The sequence below is a fragment of the Embiotoca jacksoni genome, unplaced genomic scaffold (genome assembly GCF_022577435.1).
Source record: "Embiotoca jacksoni isolate LCO1_2020_lvr unplaced genomic scaffold, fEmbJac1.0.p SCAF_1, whole genome shotgun sequence".
Lineage (NCBI taxonomy): Eukaryota > Metazoa > Chordata > Actinopteri > Embiotocidae > Embiotoca > Embiotoca jacksoni.
Window position 1 is genome coordinate 16,534,869 of NW_027185229.1, and position 6,574 is coordinate 16,541,442.

The 6,574-nt window shown below is 39.3% G+C and overlaps 1 protein-coding gene across 10 annotated transcripts in view; it reads right to left on the minus strand.

Annotated features, from left to right (window-relative positions):
• Positions 1 to 2,009, minus strand: part of cacna1da (calcium channel, voltage-dependent, L type, alpha 1D subunit, a) — a 65,407-nt gene extending 63,398 nt beyond the window's left edge. For 7 of the 10 annotated variants that reach the window (XM_069143224.1, XM_069143208.1, XM_069143234.1 and 4 more), the window contains exon 1: positions 1,727 to 2,008. The gene's annotated coding sequence lies outside the window, so the exon portion shown is untranslated. Of the gene's footprint in view, positions 1 to 1,726 lie in introns of all 10 variants that reach the window. The other 3 variants (XM_069143216.1, XM_069143182.1, XM_069143173.1) reach the window with 1 other exon arrangement.
• Between the last annotated feature and the right edge of the window lie 4,565 nt (positions 2,010 to 6,574).

Sequence of the window (6,574 nt, forward strand, 5' to 3'; positions counted from 1 at the left end):
TTTCTGTATGTTTGTTGTGAATCACTTATCATTATTGCTCATGTCATTATTACTGATTGCATTATTATAATTATTCTTATCATTTTCCTTTCTCTCACCTTCATATTCCTTTTTTTCCTCATCTTTTCTGCTTCAAGCTACCCAATTGAACGTGTTATTTCCTTTAAGTTCAGTAAAACAGATCAGACTGATCAGGTAACACTTTAATATTTCTGCATGAACATGAATAAGTATGCCTTTCCCTGTTATCTAAACAAATATACAATAAAATAAGTACTCCAAATGAGCTCAAAGGAAATAAGAAATAAAATGAAATGGAAAGTGAGGTAAAGAGGGGTTATCCATATCAATATACAGTATACAGCACATACCAGACTACAATTGATGTTTGAGCCCACATGATAACTTTTTAGTTGACATTAGAATAGGCCTATATTTTTACACTACAAGAGGGAGGATATTAAATCAACTGCAAAATGTCAAAGCAGAATAAAGTCTTGAACAGCTTTTGAACTTTGTGCGTCTTTTTCATTCCCCTCTAATATGTAAATAAGATGATTTCATAATCTCACCAAATGTAAAATGCATCCCTATACATAACTCAAACAGAGAAATTAATGAGATGTGAAAATAAATCTGAGCACCTTTCAAAACCACAACAAATATGACAGGTTGGCTTGGCTTTGATGTTTGCATCGGTGTCTAGTCTTTAATTTAAATTTAAAAAAAAGAATTCAAATCGGCTGTAACTAAGCAGCTCAAACCCAATCACAACGTGTCAAATTCAGAGCTGCCACTCTCAGGCATCACTTGATCAGTTGTGTAAGTCCTTGAACTGCGAGCAGGCCCCGCAGAGGAAGAAACAGAAAAGGTCACATTGCGGTGATGCTCCAAGAAGAAAACATTTTCTTATCGCAGAGAAAATGTGAAATGAGCGTCAATGTGATGTATGACTCCCCATCTTGATGAATTCACACTGCCTGCTTTACATCTCCTTTGTGCTACGCTTCTGCTTTAATGCAGCCAAGGCTAGTGCAAGCTCAATATTGTGAACAATGCGCATCAAATGGCTTTTTTTTTTTTGGAATATTAATTTCACTGCTGCATCGACATCGTCGACCGTGCACCCGTGATGAAAATGAACACTGACATTTCTATGAGCGATTCGTGGAAAAAATAACCATCATCAAGCGTCCTCATGTTTATCCTTGGCCATAACCAAGGTAAGACATGGTCACCCCCCCCCCCCCCAAAAAAAAAAAAAAAAAAAACCCGATGAGAAATGACAGGTTGACTCCGAGCGCGCTTATAGTGGAAATTGAGCATCTCACAGCCGTCAGATGGTCCTCGCTGCTCAGCACAAACAGCTGGCAACATTATTACAACAAATCTCATTCAGTGATGCGTTTACACTCAGGGCTAATATAGTGGACAGTCCACATGACCAGAGCCAGAGTAGAAAAGGTGTCAGCCCTGACGGTGCTCTATATATAGGCTCAAATATAGGCTATTTATCTGTATTGTTTATGAAAAGGCGACCAATCTCCTCTGAATCCGCCAAACATGACAGCGTCGAGAGGAAAGTGGCCATTAAAAAAAAAAAAAATCCTGACTGCTGTCCTCTGACAATAATCAAAAAGCATCATCACTGCCTTGATGCAGGAAAACGCAGCTATGCTAAGAGGCTAACTTCAGTTTGTGGAGCAGAAACCGCACCATGCTGTACCTTTTCAGAAGACTTTATAATTCAGCCGCGGTCCTCTCCGCTCGCTAAAACAGCTCCAGTGCTTCGGAGGGCGAAAAACGCAGGTCCGGTCTGAAACGACGGGTTGAAAATCATCGGCTCCGGCGGCAGGAGAGACACACAGAGCCTGTGCATTAATTAAGCTCTTCCATGGTGATTGTGGAGAGCTGGAGACAGGAGAGTGCGCACCAGACAACGGAGCATCCTCGTCCGCCGCCTGCTTATCGTCACGGCGCCAGTGAACAGTGAAACGAGTGTACATCAGAGAGCAAGCTCTCCTCCTCCTCCTGGCCCCGACTCTCCTGCTCCTGCACACAGCAAAGAGGTGCTATTGCAAGAGCCCAGTGTTACCGGTTCTCTAATAAAAAAGTGACACCTTTCAAATATAGTATCACAATCCAGCATCCATTTATCACGCAAAGGTCACTATATCTATGAAATCACTGAGTACTTCTAAGCCTATATTTTGAAGCCATTAGGTTACAGTTGGAAAAAAACTGTCAGGAGTCATACATGGGAGTTTATTTTGCCAAAAATGTTGTGTACCCGTTTTAGAACAACCTTTTTGTGGCGCTTTTAAATTGTATGTCTCTCTTATGGTTGATATGTGAGTTAGTCTATATCTTTATGGATGAGTCATGTGAGAGCAAATTTTGGGTTCCCAAATTCATTTCTAATGAAGTTGCACGGTTAAATTGGTCCAGGGTTTCTCAGTTCAATAAGCCATCACGTCTATAGTTATAAATGTTAATTGGCCATAATTATTTAGATCTACAATTGTGTTAATAAGTTATGTTCTTAAGAGGGATGCAAGGGATTTTCATATGCCTGTAGCTGATGTTAATGGGCTATAACTGCTCTATGAACCATAAATACATGCTTTATTATCTACTAATTACAACATGAAACGTGAAAATCCTCAAATTTGCATTTTGATATTCCTGCAATCAAACAGCCACACCACTCCTGATGTTTAGACATGCGTTTTGTAGGTCAGTTCACAAAACTCCTACTATTTGTCAATAGGAATTATTGCTGCTCGACAAATTCCCAGACACATGCATGCGTTCACTCACCAACAAACTGGACAGAAAACAGCGTATTTCCCCTTGGTCATTAGATTTGAACCATTTGGCTACTAAGTGATGGTCTTGGGAAGGGAGTAAAACAGGTCTGACATTTTTTGCTTTAAAATGGCAGGTCTCTCACATTTAGGTAAGCAGTTCTTGCCGGCAGACAGTGTGAAGCAGATAGTAAACAATTTACTTTCTGATCAAAGCAATCTATGATTCCTGTATCTCTGAAAAACAACAGGACTTCTATTCACCACTCACAGTCAACACATGTTTAGAGAAACCTGTTGCAGTTCACACAATAAACAATGTGCTGAAAGCATTTTACCATAGAAGTATAATACAGTATGTATATATACTACTAGCATGCTAGTATAGGCAAAGTATCTACCAAAGTGTGTCTCTAACAATAATACATATATGATGGTAAGTTTTATTGTAGAGTGCAGCAGAGAAAATGAATCATCTGAAGTCTTTTCTCAGTTCTACACACACACACACACACACACACACACAGACACACACACACACACACACACACACACACACACTAGCACGTACATCGTTTTTATATATTGTTACAGCAAACAAACTGAACTACTGTATTGTGTATATTGTCAGTCAGTAAAAGATTTCGGTAAAAAGGTAAATAAACCAATGTCACATTTGAAGAAGGAAACACAAACAGCTATGTGTTGTGAAATGTCTGTGCCATTGGCAAAAATTCTGAGCTTGATTTGTTTGAACATGCTCTATAACAGCAATATTCATATGTGTATGGTATATATTCCTCTGCACAATAAATATTAGCATGAAATCCCGCCATAATGCAGTGTACAGCAGAATGCGAGTGTTAGCCGAAAGGTGGATAAAGGGGAATAATTCACAGTAATGTCCACAATATTAGTTATAAATATATTTTCTGTCTATATACTCTATACACTGCCAACAGATCTTTCAAATAAGGTGGAGATACATTTTTTTATACTAATCATTACTATGCTGATATTGTCTCCCAGTGAAAATGTGTCTTTTCCACTGACAGTATGTTGCATGTGTTCACAAAAGAGTAAGTCAACACCACCTTGCCTAATCTAGTTGTAACACGCACCTCTCTCCCATTACAGTTGCTCCTTTTAACAAAGCAAATTGTGGAATACCAATGTAGGTCAATAATTAAAATATGGTCCTTTTAGCCATACATGCTATTTAGGAGATAACATATTTTGTTTTGTGGCAGCTTCATTCTCCAGGAACCTGACTGAGGAAGTTTTAGAGAATGCCCTCAACAGTCACTGTCATTAATACGATCTGTAAAAGTCTGCATTATCAGTCCAGCCCATTAACTTCTGACCTCAAATGAAGTCATTTATTTTGAGTAGGTAGTTTTATAAAAGACATAACCACTTAAGCCAGTACTGTATTGTCCAGTAAATTATGCTCATTTATAAGTAAAAAGTCTGTCTGACAAATGCAACAGTATCACAAAGCAGCTGTACATCTGTCATGCATGCAGCTTCACATTAATCCCACCCTTATGAAAAACTAATGACCATTTGATAGCCTTAACCCACAGAGGACCCTTTAAAAACTCTCGCCTGGATTTTATTTTCATTCATTTGTTACTCCGGTGTCTCCTTAAAAGCAGTACTAATGAAACAACAGTTGTTTAGCACAGCCTGACTTGTAGTCGCAGTTTTAATATAAAAGCTTAAATATATGAATCAAGGGTGTTACCCAAGACATTATTCCTCTTCTCCAAAATGCTTCCATTAATATCCACAACCATAGTTCAAGATAAAAACAGAGTCTGGTATCATAATACCTTCTTTAAACAAAAAGCAGTGACCACAGTTCAGTACGCCTGAGCCATTATGAGTGTGCTGAAAATCCTACCTGCAAGAGTAGAAGAGCTGAGTGAGGCCTGTGCTTCACCTACATGTCCCAGTTGACAACAAAAAGCAGAAAGCATTCATCTTGTTCCCTGGTGGGCTGGTGAGTGCATGAGTGAAGGGCAGCATCATTTGGTGAGAGGTGGAGAACGACTGGGCGAGAAGGCAGGGACAAGGTTCACCATATCAGCTTACCTGTCTGCCCTGGATAATGGTTTCTTCTAGAATTGTCTTAAATTATTCACCTGCGGGTGAGGTGGTGTGTGTGTGTGTGTGTGTGTGTGTGTGTGTGTGTGTGTGTGTGTGTGTGTGTGTGTGTGTGTGTGTGTGTGTGTGTGTGTGTGTGTGTGTGTGTGTGTTACTAGTAATTGTAAGGTCGCGTGTGTTAAACATCAGAAAATGGTGTGATGAGAATTTCTGTACATTTTGTTCTTGGGAAGTTCTTTATTGAACTTTCACTGGCACTTGTTGCATATGTAAATAAAGGGTAGACAAACAAGAGAAGCACCACAGGAAAATTCCTTAGGATAAGTGAGTATCACACAACTGAACTTTAGATGGGGAATATTAGGGTGGCACAATGGTGCAGTGGTTAGCATTGTCGCCTCACAGCAAAAAGGTTCAGGGTTCGAATCCAGTCCTGGGCCTTTCTGTGCGGAGTTTGCATTTTCTCCCTGTGCTTGCGTGGGTTCTCTCCAGGTTCTCGGCTTCCTCCCATCATCCAAAAACATGCACCTCAGATCAGGTTACCTGGCGCCGCACTAGTGGCAGCCTGCTGCAGCAGCTCCCCCCTGAGAGCCCCCCTGCTGTAGTGAAGAAATTTCCCCTCGGGGATTAATAAAGTGTATAAAATCAAATCATAAAAATTAATATCATTTTTAAACAGTGAATGGGATATTGGACCAAGTAGCTTAGTTTAGCATAAACCAAACAGCACCTCTAATGCTGCTTCTTGTTTAATCCATACACACATGTCACTATGGGGTGTAGTGATGACAAGATTCTAAGAAGTCATTGCACTTGGCCGCGAAATAGTTCCAAGTTGGTAGATTGGAAAATTCAGAAAACAACTTGGCATGTCTGTATTTTGATTGTTTGATTAAATCTAACATAGGAGATGCAGTTTTACTGAATTTTAAGGGAGCTGCTATTTTTTCTCCTTAGAGATATAGATGCTATCTGTTTCCAGTCTTTATTTTAAAGTAATCTAATAGTCTTGCCCCTCAAGCCTTATATTTGTAATACCCAAATGTCTGACTAATAAAAGGGTAATAATAATAACTCAACGCTACCACTCAGGATATTTAAGAGGGGTTTTACTTTACTTGTGCTAATGATTTAAACATAGCACCTTCTAACCCCATCCTTATGAAACATACAGCTTTTTATGCCTCCTCACCGGCGAAAGCAATGATTGAGCAATATTGTCATGTTGTACGTACCTATGTTTTATCTGAGGAACACTTTGAAGGAATTTCATCAAATGTGATAAAAACCTTCACTTGGGCTCAAAGATTAACTTGAGGCATTTTGGTAGTGCAAAGTCAAGGACAATGTGACCTCACAAAACACATTAATGGCCATAACTTGAAAAACCCATTCACATTTCAATCAAATGTCTGACAGGATCAAATGAGGTGTACAGTTTGACACTTTATATCCAAGAGATCAGGGGTCCATTTTACTAATACATCATGATTTTTTGTAAAAAGCACTTTTCTGTCCATTATTCAATGCCATACTCACACACTAATCCTGGGTGTCCACCTTGAAACTATGCTGATTATATAGATCATCTGTGCTGTCGGGTTGAAGATGTGTGTGAAGCATCCTCGTTTTCGAATTTGTAACTTTTTTGGATCAAC